Here is a 25801-nt window from a genome sequence, read left to right as displayed (position 1 = left end):
CCCGAGATGAAGAAATCCTAATAAAGGACAGCTTAAAGGACAGCACAGAGAATCTGATGTCGCTGCACAAGATTAGACCCTAAGCAGCAGATCCAAAGAGGCAGAACTCTATCAAAACCAACAGGACCCAAGTTACAGACTGTGCAATGGTGCTCCAGAGACCATCCACAACATAACAGCACAATGTAAGATGCAAGGTGAGACACATACACTGAGAAGCATAACTAAGTGGTTGGGAAACCAGACAGGAACATATGTGGTGCATATGGACTAGAAGTCCCCAACTCCTTATGGGAGACCACCAAAGGGGGTCGAAAACAACAGGGCTAAGTTCCAGTGGGACTCTGAGTTCCAGACAAACCTCATGAAGAAAGGAATGATACATCTAGGCTAGGCTTTTTTCAGTGTGGGATATCCCCATCATTCATGACAAAAAACAAACTTTGAGAAGCTGGAATAAGGAAATGTGGAGCATTTCACCCCCAGCAACCACCTCCAGCTTTAGGAATACAGAGTCATTCCTATACTACCAAAGAGACACCTGACCTAGGAGGGGACCAGGAACATCACAGATGCTTGAACCACTTCAGATTAGATTGTCTCAAATTAGCTCTACTTCCCTACTTCAGTCATTCCCAAGTTTAGTCCCTTGGGAATAACTGAACCTCTCACCTGTCTAAAGCTGAACTCAGACAATCTTCAATACAGGGAGTGCAGAATTATTAGGCAAATGAGTATTTTGTCCACATCATCCTCTTCATGCATGTTGTCTTACTCCAAGCTGTATAGGCTCGAAAGCCTACTACCAATTAAGCATATTAGGTGATGTGCAACTCTGTAATGAGAAGGGGTGTGGTCTAATGACATCAACACCCTATATCAGGTGTGCATAATTATTAGGCAACGTCCTTTCCTTTGGCAAAATGGGTCAAAAGAAGGACTTGACAGGCACAGAAAAGTCAAAAATAGTGAGATATCTTGCAGAGGGATGCAGCAGTCTCAAAATTGCAAAGCTTCTGAAGCGTGATCATCGAACAATCAAGAGTTTCATTCAAAATAGTCAACAGGGTCGCAAGAAGGGTGTGGAAAAACCAAGGCGCAAAATAACTGCCCATGAACTGAGAAAAGTCAAGCGTGCAGCTGCCAAGATGCCACTTGCCACCAGTTTGGCCATATTTCAGAGCTGCAACATCACTGGAGTGCCCAAAAGCACAAGGTGTGCAATACTCAGAGACATGGCCAAGGTAAGAAAGGCTGAAAGACAACCACCACTGAACAAGACACACAAGCTGAAACATCAAGACTGGCCAAGAAATATCTCAAGACTGGTTTTTCTAAGGTTTTATGGACTGATGAAATGAGAGTGAGTCTTGATGGGCCAGATAGATGGGCCCGTGGCTGGATTGGTAAAGGGCAGAGAGCTCCGGTCCGACTCAGACGCCAGCAAGGTGGAGGTGGAGTACTGGTTTGGGCTGGTATCATCAAAGATGAGCTTGTGGGGCCTTTTCGGGTTGAGGATGGAGTCAAGCTCAACTCCCAGTCCTACTGCCAGTTTCTGGAAGACACCTTCTTCAAGCAGTGGTACAGGAAGAAGTCTGCATCCTTCAAGAAAAACACGATTTCCATGCAGGGCAATGCTCCATCACACGCGTCCATCACAGTACTCCACAGCGTGGCTGGCAAGAAAGGGTATAAAAGAAGAAAAAATAATGACATGGCCTCCTTGTTCACCTGATCTGAACCCCATTGAGAACCTGTGGTCCATCATCAAATGTGAGATTTACAAGGAGGGAAAACAGTACACCTCTCTGAACAGTGTCTGGGAGGCTGTGGTTGCTGCTGCACGCAATGTTGATGGTGAACAGATCAAAACACTGACAGAATCCATGGATGGCAGGCTTTTGAGTGTCCTTGCAAAGAAAGGTGGCTATATTGGTCGCTGATTGGTTTTTGTTTTGTTTTTGAATGTCAGAAATGTATATTTGTGAATGTGGAGATGTTATATTGGTTTCACTGGTAAAAATAAATAATTGAAATGGGTATATATTTGTTTTTTGTTAAGTTGCCTAATAATTATGCACAGTAATAGTCACCTGCACACACAGATATCCCCCTAAAATAGCTAAAACTAAAAACTAACTAAAAACTACTTCCAAAAACATTCAGCTTTGATATTAATGAGTTTTTTGGGTTCATTGAGAACATGGTTGTTGTTCAATAATAAAATTATTCCTCAAAAATACAACTTGCCTAATAATTCTGCACTCCCTGTAGAAGCTGATTTCTCCTACATATATAAACAATCATGTTCCTTCTGTCTCTAATCAGGCACGGTGGCCATAAATAAGGGTAGGAACATAAACTGCCCAGTGATTTGACAGAATTGCCCTCGCTCTCAGTTATCTCTTAGATAACAGACAGTGTTATATCAGATGCAGATACAAATACAGCCTGAACCCTTAAACATGCACACATATGGCTTTTAGCTTTACCCACAAGGTCAGTTTCATAAGTAATAGCCCAGACACACAAATACAACACATCTCTGCAACTGTCTGTAGAAGCTTTACCGATCAAAGATGGTTTACACTTCAAAAGCTTTCTAAAAACAATGATAATAAACCACATTTTCTTAAATTACTATGATTTTCTATCAGTTATATTAACACCAGATTTCAATGCTTGTCTGCATTAAATACACATGCATTTGCTATTAAATGTAACCTTCCTGTTAAACCTCAATAATTTCATTGCATCCAATTGATTTGTTGGTGGAATGACCCAGTTTCCCCACATGAAAATTTCATCTTGAACAAACACGCATGTTCAACACATTGCTGGCAACACAAAATCACTGCACAGGATTAACACTCACACATCATGAAAACAAAAGGCACATCTAATCACACACACACACACACACACACACACACACACACACACACACACACACACACACACACACACACACAGAGTCCACAAGGCAATCTAGACATATAGCGCAGACGCCGTCTCCCCTCCCCCTCCCTTTTTCCTCCGTTTCTCCATCCAGCCACCAAATCCACTTAGAGGCCAGTGTGTGACTCGCTGATTGTTTTCTCTGTGGCAGCAGCTGCTCTGCCTCCCTCCTCTGCCTCGGTCACCTAATCAACTGTCAGTCAGCTGGAGAAGGACTGAAGAGGTCGGAGATTAAAATTTCCTTCAGTAATGAACACATCCAAGGTCTCTAATCCTTCAGAGCCCAGCCTACAGATGAATTTAAAGCAAGGATCCATCAGATTTTCGTGTCTTTTATTTATACAAATTATGTCAGAGATGTGGAAAGCAGACTCTGCAAAGACTATTCACCAAAAACAAACAAATAAATCAAATAAACAGAAAAATAATGCAATCAGCAAGGCTCACTAGGGCTGGGGTTTGCTTGGATATCCTGTGTTTTTCTGAGAGTAACAAAGGTGGAAGACCTAATCTACAAACAGGAAGTAGCAAGTGGCTTTAGCGATGATGCTGAAGAGCTTTTTTTTTATTTGAATAAAAAAAACAAAAAAAACCTAACAGACAGCACAGAGTAACCTGGCACTTGATGTTTGGCTTTTGAAATTTCCGGGGTTTGTGGTGGGGGAGACAAACAAACTCAAAAAGCCTGAATGGAGGTTGCCAATATAGCATGTACTAATGAGGATGATTGTACGAGCATGAACCACATCTAACCTGTATCTGTGCTAATTTTTATTCAGTTCAGACACACAAACAAAAATGTTCATTTTATAATCCTGCTTTTATAGCGCTGAAACAATACGTCATGGGGTATTTTATATATTTGTTAAAAAATTTTAAAAAAGAAGCTACTTAAATATAAATATGCTTATTTTGATAAAAAGCGTATCTCAAGTAGGCCTGCAATGTGCAATAACAATATGACTTGATATAAGTAAACAAATATTAAAGATTTATCGTAAAAACTAATCTAAAACATTTAATTTACAGATAAAATATTACATGGTAACTTCCTCTGGTCTGTTTTTAGCCATCCAGCCACTTTCTGTAATCAGCTGTTCAGCTCTGGAGACATCAGTGTACAGAAATCTGTCGTCTCTTTAATATAATGAAACTAAACTGCACTCCTCTTTTGGAAAAATGAAGGAAAAAAAAAAAAAAAAACACAAACTCAGCAACCATCTTTTTCCAGAAACTATGAAACAGGTTCTCAAAATAAAATCCACAAACCTCTGAGCAGTTTCAAGTAGGAACTATTTACTTTCTGTTGAACTAAACCCAGCTGAACACAACCCATCCCTTTAAAGTGTGCCAAGTGCGTCGCCTATTTGCACACTTTTTGCTTTAGTAAATACACAACTGACACAGACATGCTTAAGCACAATTTTACGCAACAAGGTCAAACGTTTGTTTAAGCTTGAGTGCGTGGCACATGCAAATCACATGACTTTTGTCATGTGATTATGTGCTAACCGGTGTTAGCCAGTAGATCTCATCAAGTTTGTGTAAAACTGACTAAACATCTTTTGTATTTGTTTGTTTGTTTTTTACATCTACATAATCAATGATAAATGCAATCCAACAGATTAAAAATATATTGTATAGTTAAGATACATGGTGTTGCAGCAGATGCAGATTCACATGGTCATTTTTCAAAATGCAGCTATGCAGGAAGATGACATCTGACACGTGATTGTGGACATATGTTATTAGTGTGAGTGTGTGTGTGGGTGTGTGTGTGTTTGCTGAGCGTGTTATGACTCAAAGACCCTTTATTCACCCCCATGTAGCCACAGCGGGCCAGCTTTCACACCCTCCTCAAACTAAATTAAACCCCACTGTTTCCACCTTGATCTAAACTAGACACACACACACAGTCATGCATCTGTCCTGAGCTTGATTTGTACACACTCTCTTTCTCTGGTGGACTTTTAAGCGCCGTGACAACAGCCAACCACAACGCAGCTACTCCGAACCCTCGAGCCAATCACTAGTCTCCCTTCGTTTTTTGCCGCCCAATGAGAGCACTCCCTCCATGGATGGTTTTATACCAACGGCTTTCATCATTGTTCCAGATGAGATTGTAGCTCTGCTGCTGCTCGGCTCTCCTCTTCGCACCAAAGAGCATCTGCTGCCTGAGAGGAAACTGAGAGCTTTTCATTAGCGCCACAGCTGCAGACACGGCAGACTCCCTGATGAATTCATACTGTACGTTTCACAAAAAATATTAACTGTCGCTCCTTCTTCATCGTCTCTGCAAGCTGTTTATCACTCATCCTTGCTACGTTACACTGGTTTCCATCATTTACAGTGTTCATCATGCTTTACAATGTTACAATACATGAAAGTGTCCACTGCTCATTAGGAGAGCAGCACACCATTATATTTGTTAAGGATTCATCTATCAACTCGACATAATCAGTATCTTAAAGACAAAGACAACTAGCAAGCACTGACATTTTAGAAGCTGAAACCTGTGAATATTTTGGCAGTTTTTCAAAACAAAAAGGATTCACTGTGGAGCGAATAAAAACCATTTTCAATTTTTAATTGTCCAGAAAAAAGAGACAAAAATAACCCACATTTAAAGCTGCTGTCTTATATCTTTCTATCTGCTGATGCCATCATTTACTAATGGAGAAAGAGAAAAAAAAACAACCCAGACACAACTGGAGATTTCTTTAGGACAATGTGGAGGCGGATCTAAAAGCAGCACCTGAAGACAGTGAAAACATTTTTCATCACAATAACAGACATTTAGGTGAAAATCCATCTTACCTGATGCACCTCTGTGAAGCTCATCAGCAGTGTCGGGTTATTGTTACCAACTAGCTGCTTATTTGAAAACGAGCGAGCGAGTCTGGCTCCTAGCAACTGCTGTCTGACGGGGAAGGTTGAAGAGGTTACGCTGTCACAAGGACCACAAGCCTGAATGAATGAACAACGTGCAGCAGAGAGAGGAGGAGGAGAAAGTAGAAGAAGAAGAAGGACCGAGCTTTGACCGCCTGCACATCCAAACACTAACTAATTGCTTTATTAACATATAAATAAAAAAAGATGAAAATAAGACAAAGGAAAGGGGAAACACGGGCGGCCATGAAAACACAGCGGCTGCAGGCTTTTGTTGTTGCGGCCAGTGTTTAGAAGCCCAAACAAGACAGACACGAGCTAATGAAGAGCCTAATAGAGAGGACTAAGCTGCTTCATTGGTATGCCTTTATCAGTTATAGGTGGTCATCAAAGAATCAGTTGATTTTTTCCAAATGTTACAAAAAGGTACAAAATTCTCATCAAAATCTTCATCAAAGTCTTCAAAATAACCGTTCAGCTCTAGTTTCAACAACATTGACAAGTACATCTATCAGAAAAAATGATACTTGGATACTGTTAGTACAAATTACTATCAAATTAGATACTTTTTTGCAACAGTATTGATACCAACACTTCTGTGTTCACCTCCTCCAGCTTAAACAGAACTTCAGATAGCCCCTCCCCTCAATAGCAGCTGAACACACAGCAATAGTAGCGCAACTAACATGACACTGATTTTTACATCTTTAAGAATTTCAAGAGGTCAGTAAAGCTCTCATGTCAGCAACATTGAAGTATTAAATCTCTACCATAAATATTACCTGCTCAGCATACACATTTAACCGTTAACCTTTTAAGTGTTAACAATTATCTGTTCAGTTACCATTAAGATGATCATTTTAGTCTCGTAAATGTCACAAAAATGGACAACATTCTCTTCAAAATTGTTCAAAGTCTTCAAAATAACCCATTCTGTTTGACCAAAGCCCCCAAATTCTCCCAAAGTCCTTTTACAAAGGATTTCCAGAGGTCAGTAAAGCTCTAGTTTCAACAACATTGAAGTACTAAATAGTTATCATAACTGTAAACCTGAGAGAGGACTAACAGAATAGGTGTTGTTGTGGTAGATTATGTAGCAGAAGAAGATGCACTGACTAGTTTTTGGACATCAAGTAGGATTTATGCTTCTGTGGTAAATCTCCACCGCAGGTGCGTCATAACCACCAACACTTTTAAAACTTTACACCATAACCGGACATGCACCTCCGCAGACATGGTGGGTACATTTCTAGGAAAGCTTTGACCAAATTCTTCTAATGCTGTTTGTGTGTAAAATAAAAAAGCTAAATCACATGTACATGGGACCTGTGAGACAATGTCACTTCCTGCACATGCAACACATGATTTGGTAACTTTGGGCTATTTACAGCAAACTCCAGTACAGGACGATGACTGAACACTGAGACAGAGATGCCGTACAAACTGCATCTATAGATCCCGTGACTAAGGCCACCGAACCACCGGATCCTACCTGCTATATTCGTATTGTGCCGTCCCAGTTTAGAGTCGTGCACCAAAGTAGGACAGGCTGCAGGACAGAGCAACTTTCAGACAACCTTGGCAGAATGACTACGCTTTTATAGCCACACAAAGGAAAGTGAGACGCAAGAAAAGAGGCATGGAAGAAAATGTGACCAAGAAGAAAATGAGGGTAAAAAGAAAGACTGTTAGGACAGGAATAGTTTACATTTTTTTACACTGATCTCAGCAAGACACCTTTGACTGTTTTTCCTTTCAGAAACACAGAAAACCTGAATTTCTGACTAAGACTAAAAATCATGTCAGGGGTGTTAAACTCATTTCAGTTCATGGGCCTCACAGAGCCTGATTTAATTTTAAATGGGCCAATTCTGTGAAAGCATTGCACAATAACTTGCATTTTTAAAAGAACATTTTTCTCTAGTAGGAATGTGATCAGGACCAGTACTTACAGTACCTTTTGAACTGCTCAAAACACAAATCTACTTGTTTTTATTGTAGGGGTTTTTCTTAGTGTTCTCAGAAAAAATGACACTCAGATACTAACTGATCTTGAAATTTACTATCAGATTAGATACTAATTTGCAGGTATCGATACAAACAACTCTGTGATAACCGCCTCCATCTGAGCAGTCATCTGAAAGTCACATGGCCCCTCCCTTCACTAGCAGCTGAACACATCAACAGTAGTCAACAGTTAACTTGACACTGATACCCTGGTCTTTATGAAGAATTTCAAGATGTCACTAAATCTTTCCATTGTTTTAACAACATAGAAGTATTAAGCAGGCATCATAAATATGAATATATATTATGTGTATGTATATTAATATATTAATGTTAACTTGTCATTAAGGTAGCAGCCAGCAGCTATGGCTAATTATAGAATAATAACATTATTTGTGGGTTTAGACAACAATTGTTATGTTAATAGAAAATATTAATTAAAACAATAACACAATTATTTGTGTCTAAAGAGTACTATGTTTCTCTAAATCTCCCAGACTGAAGCTAAGGAAGGTCTACCAACAACTACACAGACACAGTGCCAGCCTGCCTTAACAGGTATTTGATCAGCAACAAAAATACAGTCACAAGTAGGGCTGCACGATTAATCGTTAGAAAATCGCGATCTCGATTCATACTTATGTGTGATCTCATTTCCAAATGACAACGATTTAAAAAAAAAAAAAAAAAAAAAAAAAGACGATGACGATTGTACCGCATTTTGATCCGGGACGTACTCTGCATGAAAACAAGCGCTCACTCTTCCTGCTCAACAAATGACAAGGGCGGAGCCTTATACCACGTGATACAGAAGCTGTGCCGTGTGATGCTAAAATTAGCAGGGAAAAAACAACGGAGAGCACGTCAGGGATGACGAGAAAGTGACAGGAGGAAGAAAATCCGTCCCGGTCAACCACCCAAACATCAATAACGGGAACCTTATACAGCGCTTCCCTATACGCGTCGAACTCCCGCAGGCACAAAGAAATTACGGAGGCTATCACTTATCACCTGACCAAAGATATGGCTCCCATCAACACTGTGCAAAACGAGGGATTTAGGAAAATGATCAACACCCTAGACAAACGCTACACAGTGCCGTCCCGCAACTATTTTTCTATTGTTGCGCTACCTGCTCTATACACGCAGCGTCGAGCAACGGTGGAGACGGAATTTCAAGCAGTACAACATTTTGCGGCAACGACAAAACGTGAGACATTTGTTTTTATGTTTATTTATTGTTTCTATGTTCAGTCTCAACTGTTACGAAGTTGATGTGCAGTTAATAAGTGCAATAAATATTTATACTGGAAAAGAGAATCGTGAGAGAATCGTGATCTCAATTCTAAGCCAAAAAATCGTGATTCTCATTTTATGCAAAATCGTGCTGCCCTAGTCACAAGGCTGTGGCTAAATTTACATAAACCAGTACTGCTGTAATTTTCTTTTTTAAAAATGATTTCTCTTAATTTTGGCTTTTTTAACTCTGTGGTATTGAAAATAGCATTGAGTACTGAGTATTTCCCTGGGTGCAGGTTTTGATTTTGACATTATAGTGCTGTGACAAGCATGCTCTGTAAACCATCTTCTTAAAATGTTTACCTGGGGCATAATCAAGATTTTAAGAAGCAAAAACCATAATTCCAAGAGAAATACACCCGTTGCTCCACTCCCTGAAAAATATGACAGCATTAAGCGTTCTTTATTTTTTCCTCATTTAATGAATAGCTCATGTATAAAACAGATGAGGGACAGCCTGAGATGTCTTGAGATAAATAAGTGTGATTTCTTATCTTAGTTTTTTCACAGTCATTCAGTCTACATGTAGCTGCAGTTTTTTGGAATCGGTAGGAAATTTATGCAATGTTTGGTGACCAGAAGAAGCGTTGAGTGTTGAGAGAGCGGCAATCCAGCAGCAAGGATCCCGACTTCATCAAACTGAAAGCGCCACACCCAACTCTGGTCACAGACTGCTTTGTTCTGGCTCTGGCCACTACTGTCTCTTTCTCTCTCTCACACACTGCCAACAGCATACTGCAACAAAGCAGTGGCAGACAGCAGGTCACATGGTTGTCCTGCCTGCTTCTCGTACTGTGCATGTATTCAAATTCCTCTCACATGTATATCGGCTGCCAGCTCCCTTCAGCAGGGCGTCATTTGGCTACGACTCCCGACCCGCAGCCGAGGCCGCAGTGACTGAAGCCAGACTCTGCAGCCTGCAAACTAACTGACAGAACGAATATGAAACAAGCACTTATTATAGATGGTAGTTCAGCATTTAGGGAAGTGACACAAGCGTGGAATAACGCAGCCCCCCTTCAGTCTGTAGGCACCATGTCAAAAACATTTAAAAAGCGAACCACTGACACACAAGTGAGATGTGACATTATCGACTGCCTCGGAACCCCAAAATGACACGGTGCTAATTGCAGAGGGGGGCAAGAGTTTTTCTTACTACTGATTTAACCTCACAGGCATTTTCACAGGCAGAGTCTGGCAGACTTTAGGGGAGAGTGGCTGGCTGAGCTAGATCTGTCAATCTGGGCAGCGACTCCATCAATCTGGTGTTAACACAGTGAGACAAACAGTGCAAGCATCAGCATCATGAGCAGAGCTAAAACACATGGCAGGGCCTAATACTGGCCACCTGAACTCACTCAAGGGCTTTAAGTGCATGTTCAACCATTTTCAGTTGCTGCTTATAACTTCATATGAGCATAATAATAATAATAATAATAATAATAACTGAAGGAATTTGAGATTTTTCAGCATTTCTGGATAACTTCCTCTGAGGTGCGTCCATTGTTTCCAAGAGCTGAGGTTTGGATTCTGGCTCCCCTCAGCTGCTTAACACATAAACTCAATAAAACAAACAAACAAAAAAAGATCAATGTGATATTTTATGGATGACTCCAAGGAAATGGCCTTTAGTCGCCCTACTAATCTACTCAAAAGCCATTTGAGCTCTAACACAGTGAACTTGTAATCTTAAGAAATGAATGGAACTAATGACTGACAGACCACTGTTCACTTAAATGTATGGTCTGGGGTCATGTGGATCATGTGAGCACTAAGCCACACAGAAGTGGACAAGGAAAGGGAGACAAACTGGAAATGTTCACAGGGAAATTCCACTTTCATACAATTTGGGTTTTATATCAGTTGTGATAACTCTGCTCGCTCCCAGTTGATAATCATGAAAGAGGGTAAATGGCACCAATATTAACACAGTCCTATAGGATTTGTTTATAGGTTTTATGTACCCAAACTGTCAATTGTGATGGATCTTTTCAGAGAACATGTTTCCATTTCATCTTTAAATGGCTCAACGCGCCTTTACAAAGTATGCAAACAGTTTTAGAGATAATTACAGCATTTGAGTGTACTCACTACAGGCATAATTTCCAAATAAAGTGGTTAAGATAATCTGTGAACCAGACTCATTTGACTACTTGCGTATTTCGCCCTGCTAAGCAAAAGCCATAAAGTACAGTAGAAAATGCTACTTTAAAGATACCACAATTATTTTCTTAACTGTATGTGACGTAAAAGACGTCCTTTACTTTTACATTTTAATGCTCGTTAGCGTTTTGGTTTTCTGGCATACAAATTCAGTGTTTTGATCGTTCTATTCACAGAAATAACAGCCAGCTGAAACTGTTGCACTTGGTAAATGATTTTAGGAGAATTAAGAGAGAGAAAATGATACATGTATGCATATATACTTGAATATGCAGCAGTCTTTAATATAGGACTTTAGCACAAACTCAGACAGCAGTATCTTATCTCCTGTCCCAAATTGTTCTTTGTAGTGGTTCAGTCCACAGGGAGTAAACTAAAACTCATGATATAATTCATTGGAGGCTGCCAGCTGCATTATTAGGACAGGTCTTTACTGGAGCCAGGGACAAAGCAGTTTAGCTAAACGTAACGTGTAGCTGGCGAGGATCAACTTGAGTTCTTGTGGTACGTGACACTGTTTCCAGGTTCTTGGGCCAAGTCACATTCTCTGTGGTTAGTTTTTGCAGAACTGCCAAAAACCTGAAGTTCCTCCAATGGCTACTTGAAGCTGTTTCCAAAACTGAATAAATCCCATTGACTCCCAGGCTAAAATGCCAAACTTTAGAGGTGAAATAAACACTTTTACAGCCTGGTATAAAAATGGTTTTGGTCTGTTTAGCCAATTTCACTCACTGTGACTGTTGGGTAAAGCTTAAAATTGTAAATTATTATGGGCAGTCCACTGTTGGTGATCGATGGGTGACAGTAGATAAAAACACTGAGCTGCTTGGTTTCTCTGATACGCAGGTTTTGTTTTAAACCTGTTTCTACACAAGCCTTATTTAGCATCCTATTAATCAGCCTTAGCTGTCCCCAGGTCTACCCTCTCATGCAGTAGTTGACAACACGCTGACCACACACAGCTTTTAAAGTCAGAGTTCCACCGAAAATTCCTCGTTATATACCATAAATATACTGCCTTCAGAAACTAGTAGAGACATATAAGGGTAAGAGACAGGGTCTTAATCTGCAGAGGGAGTCTCACTGCTGGCTGATTTAAAAGGAATCCTTCAACATGTATCAACGCCTAAACTCGCTCGCTTAATGATCCTCGTTCCCTGTCAAAGTCTCTCTTGCTGCCTCTCCATCTGTAACCAGCTAGGCAGGATGGAGGGGAGAGGTGCCGCTGGCTGCTCTTTGCCCCCGGGCAGTGCCAGGGGACTGATCCATGCCCTCACCGGCTGCTACCTACTGTAAGAACCACAATCAAGTGTGCCTATTCTCTATGTCAAAATAAGCCCACCAATAAAACCAAGACGTGTTTATTTCCACAAGGCGAATACTCGTTAAATGGTGCCTAAAGCAGTGACAGCCATAGCATGAGGTTAATGAATAATACAAAGGAGATGTGAGAAGCGATAATGGATGCAGAAATCCACGGAGAGCCGGGCTTTGAGCAGCTGTAGGAATAACAAACAGCGGAGCCCCCACCAAGAAACAAGCCATGTTGGAATCAAAAGGACTTCTGCTATCATGCTAACAATCTGCACCACTGACACTTTTTATACTGCAGTAAATCCTTTCAAGAAGCTTCTGGAGAAAACAAAAGTGAAAGGTATTTTAATCTCATCAGACAGCTGCACAAAAGAGAGGTAGGAATTCTCACCGGCTGTCTCTTTGGTTTGGACGCAGCTCCTTTGAATGTTTTTCTCTAAATAACACCTAACAAGTAAAATGCGCTCGTGAATTAACCCCACCTGCAGATGACGGACGTAATAAAGGGATAAACGTGTCTGTGTGGGGATTATTTGTTGGATTCAGGAGTTTGTGAGAAGGACTTCAATCAATGAAATGAAGCACTTAAAGACTCTGTATCTGACAGCATCCACGCTCTTAACAAGCCAGCTTCTGTCTTCACGGTGCACATGTGTGACAGAGGTCAGCAGGTCACAAGGCGGCCTCAACTAACAGCAGAAGTGTGACAGCAATCGTGTTTGACTGAGTGATCCAGCCGGCTGGAGAAAATGTGCGACTGTTTATTTTAATGCACCCGTGTGCTGGTGTATGTAAAAATGAGCTTGTTAGGAGCAAATTGAAGGACACAGCAACATCAGATGCACGAGACTACAAGCTAAACCACCACTGATAACAGGATTTACACAATCAATACTCTGCCAGTGCTACATTGTATCTTCCTTCAAATCATTTTGGGAATAAGACAGATTAGCGAAGGCATTAAAGAAAGCCAAGACAGTCTTCTTTATATAACATTTTAAAATGTCTTTAATCTCGTGGCATGAGTATGTCGAATCTAAAATGAAAACGTCAGCGTCTTCCAGCATACACTCCTTCATCAGGCAGTGAAACAGATTTCGTAAAAGCACCGGGTCTATTCTAGTGGTGTTCCACCAACACATTGTGGCAACAGTGGATGCACCACCAAGAGGAGGTCTCTTCTAAACATGGATCGAGTGTAGGAGTTTAAGAGGGGGTTAACACAACAACTAAAGCTTTTATTCTAGAAAATAGATAAGAAATGAAGCTTTATAAACTCCTTTTAAGAAGACCAACAAATATGTTGGTCTCTACTACATTTGTGCAGTGTTGGCAAGGATTTCCCTTGCTGCCTTAGGTTTGTTGTAGATGGCTGCGCATAACTGGAGAACCCCAAATGAGATAATGCTTCAGGTTCAGATACAGATGTGCAATCTGCTGACAATACGCAACTGCAAAAATGATGGGGAATAAACAAGCATGTTTCTGCATGTTTGCATGTGTTGGAGTCCCGACTTCAGGTCAGGAGATGAGGCTTGAGGTGAGGAGGAAGAGGATAAGATTTTATTCAGTTGGTGGTCAAGTTGTCTATTTTCTCTATGTGTTTTAATTTTTTTGTTCTCCGATGATAAAATATAGATATGATTTTTCATAACTTGAGTTTACAGGTGCACGCAAATGCCTCAGAGTTCAACATGGGAGTCTATGAAGACTGACACACTTTCGATCTAATCAGGCTAACTTTTTTAACATTTTCTGGACAACAGTTGAGGCCTCGGACAAAACCACAACATGTATTTCTTGCTTTGAACAGACAGCTTTGGTTCTTTCTGGGATAGCGCTATATCTTTTATATTATGAATTTATATCTAACAGATGAAAAAAAACACATTACTTTTTATGTTCATCAGAATCTAATAGTAAATGCAAAACGTCAAACTGTGCACAGACATGCCTCGGTGCTCCACAATGCATCGCAGTGACTGTTTTTTGAACAATGTCTGTGAAGGTTTGTTTCCTCTCACACCACAACCACCACAGTCCATGTGGGTGACACCTAAAATAAAACTGTGAGAAATCTCATACTATAGTTGAAGCAGACAATAGAGGGGTCTAAATACAACGAACACATAAATAAATATGGAATAGTTATCAATTTAAGGCCTTCATATTTTCATTTACATTTGACTGATCAGGGTTAGAAAATGTGAGGGCAAAGCGTAACAAAAAAAAAAAAAGGTGCATAAACGAGCCATGGCCATGGTAAATAAAATAAAACTAGTGACAACTGAAATCTGACTAGTTAACTGCAGTATCTTTTCAAAATCTTTTTGTCAGCGTGAATCCAAAGATAGATGCCTCACACACACGCATGCACACACACCATTCACACCATTGTGAATGGCTATATAAATACACCTGCTTAGAGATGCACATAGCTGCTGACATGCTATATGTGGCCTTAACCTCATCCTGATATTGTTTTACATGAAGCCTTGAGTATTGCTGCAGCAGGTTCAAGAATGAGTCAGCACCTCATGCAAGGACAAAGAGGGTCCAGATTGTTCACACAGAAGCTATTTCTCTTCATAAATGTAGTTGTTCACGGACTTAAATCCATTTGAACTGAATTAACTCGTTGTGCTTAAGCTATCAGTCAAACTGTCTGATCAACAGTCTTTTAACGTGCTTATTTATGACAATAACAATAACCAATTTTACGCTGCAGCTGCACAGATTTGACCCGTTTCTTCTTTAAAAATTCAGACACTTGGCTTGGTAAATATTCCCTATTCATACTACCGTATAAGCCTCTCTTTTCTAACCCTTCCTTCACACGTTTCCATTTGCTTTCCTGTTTCACATCAACCAAACAAACTGCAGATGTGAGAGCAATGAACCACAAGACTATGATTTATCCATTTTGCATTAAAAAGTCAAGAAAAACCCAAATCTAGACACATTGGTCCAGAGCCTCAAAACAGCTGTAGAAAATAGATTAAAGACTTCCACTGTTTATGAATTATTGAAATGACTGGTATTGCTCTTTTAGTGCCTTGAGTGCTCTGAATGTGTTGTAGTGTTTATATTAACTTGTGAGGAAAAATAGCCTCAATGGCTGCTCTTCCGCTTTCACAAATGTCTTCATCTGCCACAGATTTAAAAACGAAACATCTCTGGGCCGCTTTGGAGCTCCTTCGGCGCACTCACGAGCCCATTCGCCAGCCAGCTGGAGCTGTCAAAGCAATGTTTTCAGTTCTGCTCTCAAGGGCCTCGCCACTTACATAATGACTTGCATGAAATGTTAACGTCAGCAAAGTTGACACTGCAAAAAAGCAGCAGGTTCCTTATCCCGAACCGGCAACGGGGAGAGTGAAACCAGACAGTTGAGCTCAAGAGCACCCGGAGGTGGTGAGAAGTGTTTGTCTCTCCTTGCCTGTCAAAGACGTCCACCCAAAAGTGCTGTTATCTGTTTTCGTGAAAGTGCCATCACTGTGGCATTTCATGCAGATTGCCACAGGGAGCGGAGGAGGAGGGTAGAAGTAGTACTGGGGCTTTTGGAGCTAGTGGATGGAGACCTTGATGGCACCGGTGGTCTGACTGAGGCCAAGCAGGCATGTTTTAACCTGTCAGCTGGTTTGAAATCACCTCATTTTGACTCAGACTCTCACTCAAGCATTATTTTATTTTCATCCTCAGCCCGACTTAACATCACAAAATGGCTTGTACTTTTTGGTATTACATCACACCAATATTTCCTCTACCTGCTCTCTCATTCCAATCTGTAACAGGCTTACAGCTTAAAATCCCTCTTTGGTGTTGACAGCTCTACTTTTGTCGACAAGAGTTGTGTCAGACTTGTTGATCTGATGGATGTGTGTCAAATTAGTGCATTCTTTAGTCACTAAATTGCATTAAAAAGTTGAATTACCTACGTTTCGAAATCAAACCATTCGGAATCTACGATCAGGCCGGAATCAAAGTATGTTTAGACTGAAGGTAAAGCAGAACACTGCTCTAAGTGCACGCTGATCAACAGGACATAATACAGGATCTATACTGAGCCTCGTCCACAGCAGCTGAACATCATCCTGCCCTGCTGTAAAAGAAAAAAAAAAGCAGCCATGCCCCATCAGCAGCAGCAGCGTGATGTCAGCAAGCTGAGAGGCTCGCGCTTGACGAAAAAAAATTTCACCACCGAGCGTCATGGAGCTCACAGAGCGCGTTAGCAGGGAGGTAGATGACACAAAAACAAAGCCCCGCAGCTGCAGCTCCAGCAGCCCGTCCTCTGCGACACAGAGCCCGCCCGGGTCAGCGCCTTGTCCGTTTACACCAGTGCGTCACGTTTATCTGCTGCACCCCGCCAGATGTGGAGTCTCGCATCCACCAGCCAACATCTGTAACCGTACCCGCACATTTACTGCATTATGTAAGAAAACAGGGTGACATTCATCCGAGGCGGTGGCAACGGTGGAAGAGAGTGACGTGAGAAAGGTGTAGGGTGTGTGTAGGCATCATAAGGTGGAGGGTATTTTTGAATGACGGTGTGGGTTAAGGTGTCCTGATGAAACATCTGAACTGGGGTGGCGGGGTGGGGGGTGGACAGGAGGCTGCAGCCGATGAGCTGACTGATCGAGGCAAACAGCAGCTCCGCAGGACGGAGGTTTGGCATTCCTCACCCCGGTGTCTGCTCTTACTGACAGCGGGAGCTGAACAACACAGAGCTGAAAGAAAGGAGAAAAGGAAGGCTTACCTCCTCCACCGTGCCTTCAGTCTGAGCACAGCCCTCCGCCACAGACTGTCCTTTTTGAAGAGGAAGAGCAGACCTCCTCACCAAAAACACCCGTGCTGATTTTTTTTTTTACCGCAGGGAAAAAGCCGCCGTCGGTAACAGAGCGCGTATCCGGCTGCTCAAATCTCCAAAATGTGCCGCAGATAAGATCCGGTCCCTCTGTCCGTGTCGTACTCCCGGCAGCTTCTGTTTTGGGTGCTCCCGTCACGTCTGCCCTCCTCCCACAGCAGCTCCTCCAGCTCCTCTGTGCTCTCTTCTCGCTCTCTCTCCCTTTTTTTCCTCTACGAGCCGCGGTGCTGTTACCGCGCGTGGACTCGCGCTTGCGCGTTCACGTACACCGTAGGATGGGCGCTTTATAGCAGTGATGCTGGTGGGTGGAGGTGGGAGACTGCTGTGAACCAACAGCGATTGTTTTCACGTCAAGACCTGAGCAATAAAAGTAGTTTTTGTTAGTTAGTTTTTTTCTGAGCAGAATTAACGTGTTGGCTCTGAGAGTGTCACTCAGATCATGACGTGCTGAGGGGTGTGGCCAATACTGACACACCCAATATACACACACAGGAAGATGCATAAATTGGAGTAAAATATCTTTGTACTTCTGGAAGATTTACGACTGAATTTAGTGGAGGTTTTTACAGTATGGTGTTTTGCATTAAGCCAGTTATAAAATGACCAATATACAAATCAGTACTACCTGCAGAATCAAGTACTTATTTTGAAGATGAAATCCAAGCCAAGGCTTACCTTATTTATTTAATACAGATCACTGAAATGACACAGAAAGCTTAATTTTACTGTCTGTTTTCTATTATTGTTTTATAGATGCAATCATGTAATTCTTATCGACGCGTCAGATTAAAAATCTTTTGTTTTTCCAAGACTGACTGGGCCAAAAGGGCAGCAGAGAAATAACCATTAAAAATGAAGAAAGAAACAAACACAACTGACTCACAATACAAGCAAGTGAACGCAGGTCTATGTCTGGGCCTTGATGTGCTTCCAGCTTCCCAGTGTGTCCTTAGTAGAACTGACTTTACTGACATGTTTCTATTATTTTGTGCATGATTAAAATATGCCACCAAAGATCTATTAGACAACGAGGCTGAATGTGTTGTGGATATCTTACATCCTTCTATGTGGGATAAACCAAATGTTGAGTGTGGAAAAAAACAAACAAACCCAAGGGCTGTCAGGGACTTTTTATAGTGTAGCATGAGTGTATCATTGATTTAATTACCACTTGCTGTCAGAGACATGTTACCAAGAGACCTAATTATGTGCAGACATTCTTATGTGATGCCAGGATGGATTCACATCTCTCACGACCTGTTCTGTGACATCTCAGGCACTTCCAGTGTTGTCTTTGGGCTGTTTAGAGAGCCTCAGCGACGTCTCCGATGTCTGTCAGTCTACCACTTTGGGCCAAGACAAAACATCTCGGCATCAGTTTGATGGCTGGCCGCAAGCATTAATGATCCCCAGAGGATGAAGCCTAATGACTTTGTTGATCCCTAATACTTTTTTGAGCAGAAACCCCTGTGTGCTTTTCTTTTTGGTTAAAAGTTAAGTGTCTTAACTAGTAAATGATTTCCTTGATGATGATATTTATTGGCTGCACATATGTTGTACTCAGGGACAGTTTAAAATATGGGTGTGGACACCAAGGCATCAAACACTGATTTTGAACTACAACTCACAATGAAAGCTGAAGGCAGGGGCGCCACCAAGGGGGGGGGCAAGGGGGCACTGCCCTCCAAATTTGCTGACATTACCGGTAAGTTACTCCATTCTGGGAAAGTGAATCTTAAGCTACTTCCACTATGAAAAAATTCCAGAGGCACCCCTGGCTGGAAGCTGTTTTTTTTTTTTGGGGGGGGGGGGGGGGGGGGGGGGGGGGCAAAACTGATCATAAAATAGTGTGATGTGATGTTATCAGTCATAGGAGTCGAGCATAAGGCCTGGGGCCAGAATCAGCACAGCAGTGAATCCAATACATTTTGGAGTTTTAACTGTAAAAGTTTTACAACTTTTCCTACTGGTAAAGTAATAGATAAACAATGAACTGATAGAAAAGTTGCTTTTCCCCCCGCTGTTTTATTTGTGTGTTTTTTTACAGTGGGTCAAAAAGAGGATATTGTCTGTGAATTAATAATAACTTTGCTTTATAATAGGACAGTCTGGGCGATGAGCTACCAGAACGTTTCACTGTAATTTAACACATTTATTTCCTTAAGCCCAATGAGCGGCTTCTTTCATTTACTACAGCAACACTTATTAAAATTGAACATCTTTCTTATATTATGCTATATTATATATTTTAATATAAAGCTCCTTGAGGTGACTTGTTGTGAGTTGATGCTATATAAATAAAACTGAAGTGAATAAAATATTAAGATGTAACAGGGAGTAAAAGTGTAATTCGATTTCTTTACACTGACAGAAAACAGATTTTCACTGCTTAAGATCAAAGTGGGCTGTATGTGGCCTACAGTGTAGAATCAGTTTGACATCCCTAGTCTTCACTGGAAAGTTTAGTTAGCAAGATACAGCCATAAACTGCACAGACACAATACCAAGGAGCACACTGATTAAATACTAGGATTTCACTCACCTCAAACTTCCGTTGAGTTAGTATAGAGGGGAAAGTTATCTAATGGGGGGTGAGGACTGTTTTTGTAGCAGGTTGTGCTCATGCTTTTGAATGCTCTAAAGCTGGAAATTTCAACATAGCAGTCTTGACCTCAAGTGGCCACTAGAGGAACTGCAGTTTTTGGGACTTCGTTTTTGTTGTTGTGTTTTTAGGCTGTTACTTGGTTGTACCTACATTATTTCGTATAATACTTTTCTTTTAAATGTAAAAACAAACAAAATGTGTTTACTGCTAAATGATAAAGAAAATAATTAAGTTAGTGGTTGGAACAGATGAAAGGGCAAAGAAGCGATGCAACTGTGACACCGGTAACAGCGGCATTTTTTCATTTCCATTTTTTTAAACTTAATGTGTGAAAAATGTCACAATAATTAAGCAAAGACAGAGAAAGAAACTACAGGTTTTTATCAAAGTCACAGATCACCATGCTTTATCATAATCATCTGATCTCCTTTTCCTTCCCTGATAAACATTTTGATTTTCTAAGCCTTTGTAAATCTTTTCAAACTAATCCTCACAGCACAGAACACAGAAAAACCTGTGCTTTCCAAAACACCTGTGCACATGTGGACAGAGCCATACCTCAAAAAACACCTAAAACTCTCAACATAGTGGCATCAGATTAAGGAAATGCATGTGTCTGTTATCAGTTACATATGTTTCTGTTTATATTACCTCTCTTATATTACCTAAACCTCTGTAATGCACGCTGAAAAGCTAAACTGTATCTGGTAACCTCAGTACATGGATCCAAAGTTGCAGTGAATTTGGAGGATTTGTAATTTGTTGAAGCTTTTAATAACAACAAACTGATCAAGTATTGGTCCCTGGTCGCAGCCGTTGGAATCAAACAATAAATTATTGTCAGAGTTATAAAAAACTCGGAGTATACCGGAGCATTTCTGCTACGTCATTATAAGAATTAATCACAGGTTTTTTTCTTCTTTGAGGCGTGTGATGACAGCGGGCTGGCTGTAAGTCAATACTGGCTTCACACAACACACCTTTGTGTCACGATGGATTTGTCATTGGAAAGGTCACTGTCGTTTCATTTTCGTTTCCACCGCAGGGGTGTTCAGTGAAATGTAACTCCTTTTGAGGTACGGACACACCACACACAGTAAATCTTTGAGAAATCTTATGAGAGAAGATTTAGCAGCCGATCTCAGATAAACTGCTCCAGCGCTGCTTACTCTTGACAGATAATACCTTTGCTGGCAGGGAACTAACTCTCTTTACATTCAATATGTGTGTGTGTGTGTGTGTGTGTGTGTGTGTGTGTGTGTGTGTGTGTGTGTGTGTGTGTGTGTGTGTGTGTGTGTGTGTGTGTGTGTGTGTGTGTGTGTGAGGGAAGAAAGACAGATCACATGCACTTCTGTAGCGGGTTTGAAAACATCCCACCTGTTTTTCACAGGATCGGTTTCCAGCCCGGTGACATATTTACCAGCCAGACATGTTGAAAAGGAAATCCTCCCCTCGGCCCTGAAAGCTGGAATCCTACTCCGTGTCGTGGGGCCCTCTGCTCACGCATTCAGGCTAGCGTCAGCGTCCAAAATGACAGTAGCTCGACATTAAATTAGAGGATCAGGAGCTGAGCGAAGAGGCCGGGGTGATGGAGACAGTCGACTAGAAACGTTTAAATGGAGGGGAGTTTAGCCAGGAGGCCGACAGGGCTCTACTGACATGAGAAACCTGAGATAGGATGAAGAAAAAAATCAGTATCCTCGGGAACAGAGGAGACAGTAACAAAGACACCTCTTGCTATTTGACACTTGGAAATTTTTCTATTTAAAACAGGGTGAAAATTGGCCCCGTCTCACAGTGGCAACATCTGTATACCAGCATGAACACACACAAAGCAAATAACATATATATTTTAGTTCAAACTAATGTTTTTTATATAAAATTTATAAAAGACGGGAATCCACTCTGTTTGGGTTTCCATTAAAGTCCTATTTTTACAGCCAACCTGATGATTTTTTTTTTATTTCTTTTGCACTTTTACATCTGACTGAAATAAGACTGAAAGTGCTGAGTTGTGGTGGCCACAAAGAATGACGTAAATGTTGTTAAATATTCTGTCTGGTGAACAATTATTTCCCATACAGTATATCTCAAATGTGTTCTGGGGAAATCTTCCAGTCTCACACCCACCTGATATGACACACTGTCTAATACCTGTCTCATTTCCCAGCCGTGCAAATAAGTCGGGCATCCCGTCTTTTCATAATCTCCTTTTAATTTTTTCTTTGTGTCACAGTTAATAATATCTCATGATGTGACTTTTATGACTCATGAAACTAAAAAAAAACACTGCCGGTCTTTACCTCATACTTTTTCTGGGAAATTCGTGGATGGAAGCATAACTGGATGAAAAACACGAGATGAATCAAGTTAATCACAAAATAATCCCTGGTTGTACTGAAGCACAACGGAGAGAGAAGGAAAGAAACTACAAGCTTTCTTTAACAACATGGTTCACCATGCTTTACCCAGATGATCCACTTTTACTTTTCTACACCGAAAACAATCATAAAAATAATCAATAGCATTAGCCTGTTAAGTTTCCACAGAAATCTTCTCAAAGTAATTCTTGCATCTTTGAAATGAAGATAAAAGTTTGACAACAGAAAATGGGTTATTAAAATAAAAATAAACAATTTTAACTTCTGTTTTCAGGGTTTTTTTTTCAATCTTTAACTTATTAAACTAATAATATTATTTATTCATACTTAAACATTTTATTTTATATACCTGTACACGACTTCTCTAATAACTAGGGTGGTGAATATAGAAAATGTTTGCTAGCTACCTTTGCTAATATTAGCCTGCTCACTAAAATGTTTTAGCTAAGATTTAATACAGCGATATACGACAATACATTTAAGTTGCAACAGACCATATACACCAGCCACTTTGTTAGTTAAACCTTGTACTAGTACCAGGTTGGACACATTTTACCTTCAGGAGAGACATAACTCTTTTTGGCACAGATTCAGTAGGAAAGCATTCCTCTGAGATTTGAGTTCATGTTCACACAATAGCATAAAAATGCTGAAGGTTTGCTCTCTGCACCGCCGTAATGCACATATCTTATCCAAATATCCAAATTCTGGCCCTACCATCTAAATGTCGCAGCAGAAATCAAAATCGAGACTTGTCAGATCAGAAAAGGTTTTTATGGTCTTCTGTTGTTCAATTTTATGAGCCTGTGTGAATTGTAGCCTCAGTTTCTTCTTGTTTCCTGACAGGAGTGGTACTTGATGTTGTTTTCTACTGCTGTAGTGCACGCGCTTTAAGCTTATGTTAAGATCTTCAGAAGTACTGACTGATGGAGTTTTATGACAAATGTTTGGCTAGCTTTTAGCTACCTGTGTTTTTATTTAAGCTAGCTGCACTGTTCTCTGTATTGCTTTGTGCCAAATGACTTACACAAAGTTTAAATCTTTGTTACCAGTTCTTTACACTTACATTGTAACTTATTTTACTAATACTTCTAGACATATATTGATTTATGTTTATGACTTGTCTGATAAGCTTTTAATTTTGTAGTACTTTCCCAAATGGCGAATCTTTTTCTGGAATGAATGAAAAATTCCCACAATCTTAAATACACCTGTCTCACACCTGCTTCAGTCCTGACTCCTTGGGCATCCCACCATTTCAAAATCCCTTACGAATTTTGCAACGTGTGACTGTTTCCGGATTATGTCTGATGATCAGTGCTTCATGACTCATGAGATTAAGAACAAAAATAGAACAGAGCTGAAAGGTAGATTCAGAGGGCCACCATGTTTCCTGATGTCTGGGAAATGTGGGGAATAAACCACATGCAGATATTTTGGAAGATCTAGAAAATCTGTCACCAAATACACTAAGAGATGTGATGTGATAGTAGTGGAGTGGACCTAATTGCAAAATGCAGAGACAGTCGAGACAAAAACAAGTCTTTGTTGGCAAAAAGAGCTAAAATTAAAGATATAGATCAAAACAGAACATGGGAGCTGAAAACAAAAAGAGATCAAGCATAACAAAAGACCAAAGGAAAAAAATTATTTACACAAATTATGTTTTTCCTTGTTTGTCTGTTTGTGACAGCATGATTTTAATTTTACTGGATAAACTAAATAATACATAAAATTAAATATACAACAAAGACTAAAAAGATTAATTGCCACAGTTCAGGATAAAGTATTTTATTTGGATGTCCAAACTCACTGACAATGTGTCACACATAAAAAAGCTATAGAAAAAGTATAAGTATACCTGATCAATGTTTATTGACCACAGGACTGCTGAGCTGAATTGTGAACAATGATATTCTTTTAGGCCATGAAATTAACCCACAGTGTATTTATTAGCTTTTTAAGGTGACTTTGTAGGCCATAATAATGAGAAGAAATGTCATCAAAGTCAAAGAATGGGAACATAAAAATCTGTTCATATGGTTTGGGTTTTTTCTCTTGGCATGAGTTAAGGATAGATGCAGAGCTGTAAATGGACTGGTTCTTATATGGTACTTTTCTAGTCGAGCACTCAAAGCACTTTATATAACATGCCTCATTTGCCCATTCATACAAGCTCTTTTCTATGTTTTTTCTACCTAAGCGCTTTGTATCTAATATTAACACTCTGATAGATGAATTGGAGAACAACTTGGGGTTCAGTATCTTACCCAAGGATACACACAGGCTGGAACCGAACCACCAACCCTCCGACTGGTAAAGGCTCATTTAAACAGACTTTTAAACTGAGGAAACTAACACAGATACACTGTAGACTTCAGTTATATCGTATTTCTTTCAGTCCTTTAACTAATACTGTTTATTATGTTTTTGTCTACATTTTGTAGTAGTTTCACAAGGACAGCAAATTTTAAAAGTGTGTATCTGAGCAACATTGTAGTGTATATCACAGCACAGCAGGTGTTGATGCTTTAAAAGATGATGACCTGGAATTGGCTGCAGTTCTATACGTTTGCTAGCTGAATCCGTGTTGCCAACTCCTCAGTAAGGCAAATCGCTATTGGCTGTCCTAAAAGTCGGTAGAAGTCGCCAAATGACGTCATCGCCTAATTGCAATAATTGGTCATGCTAATGTAATTGTAACCTACATTGCTGGAGAGAGAAATAACATCATGGAAGAGACACAGAGTGAGTAAAAAACGTTCTAAATGCAGTTAGAATTTATTTAGAACTACAAATTAAATTTATTTTAGCAATTATTGTTTTTTAATGTCACAATTCCAACCCTGCTCCTCTACCCGGGCCTGGACCGGCAGAAGGGACCTGAAATTGGCACTCTGGTGGAGTTACTGTGTGTGTGTGTGTGTTTATAAGTAGTTTTAAACCTTGTGATCCACAAAACAGCATAACAGTAAAAGAATAATTGAGTGCGTTACAATATACAAGAATGGACATAAGGGGCTTCTTTCAAAGAAGATGTTAGATGGTAGGTGTTATTTTATATATTATGCTTTGTATGTTGTTCAATATATTTCTATGCAAAACAAGAGGAATTTCAATACACAGCAGTATATTCACAGTTTAAACCAGATATTTACATACACTTTATGGAAAACACAAGAACATTTTTTTACTGTACAACATCAATTTAGAGTAAACTTGTTTTGTTTTGGATAAGTAAATATTGAAATATCTTTTGAATTAGTCAAATGTCAGAATAAAGAGAGACAGAGCTGTCTATTTTTTATCACTTTCATCAAATTT

At 40.2% G+C, this 25801-nt stretch overlaps 1 protein-coding gene across 15 annotated transcripts in view; it reads right to left on the bottom strand.

Moving 5' to 3' along the window:
* The window catches only part of LOC101468913 (unconventional myosin-IXAb), a 153653-nt gene extending 135906 nt beyond the window's left edge, over positions 1–17747 (bottom strand). For 6 of the 15 annotated variants that reach the window (XM_076886072.1, XM_076886078.1, XM_076886074.1 and 3 more), the window contains exon 1: positions 17384–17744. The gene's annotated coding sequence lies outside the window, so the exon portion shown is untranslated. Of the gene's footprint in view, positions 1–17383 lie in introns of all 15 variants that reach the window. The other 9 variants (XM_076886079.1, XM_076886084.1, XM_076886080.1 and 6 more) reach the window with 5 other exon arrangements.
* Between the last annotated feature and the right edge of the window lie 8054 nt (positions 17748–25801).

The sequence above is a fragment of the Maylandia zebra genome, linkage group LG7 (assembly GCF_041146795.1).
Source record: "Maylandia zebra isolate NMK-2024a linkage group LG7, Mzebra_GT3a, whole genome shotgun sequence".
NCBI classification, from domain to species: domain Eukaryota; kingdom Metazoa; phylum Chordata; class Actinopteri; order Cichliformes; family Cichlidae; genus Maylandia; species Maylandia zebra.
This window is presented reverse-complemented; position numbering and strand designations above follow the sequence as displayed.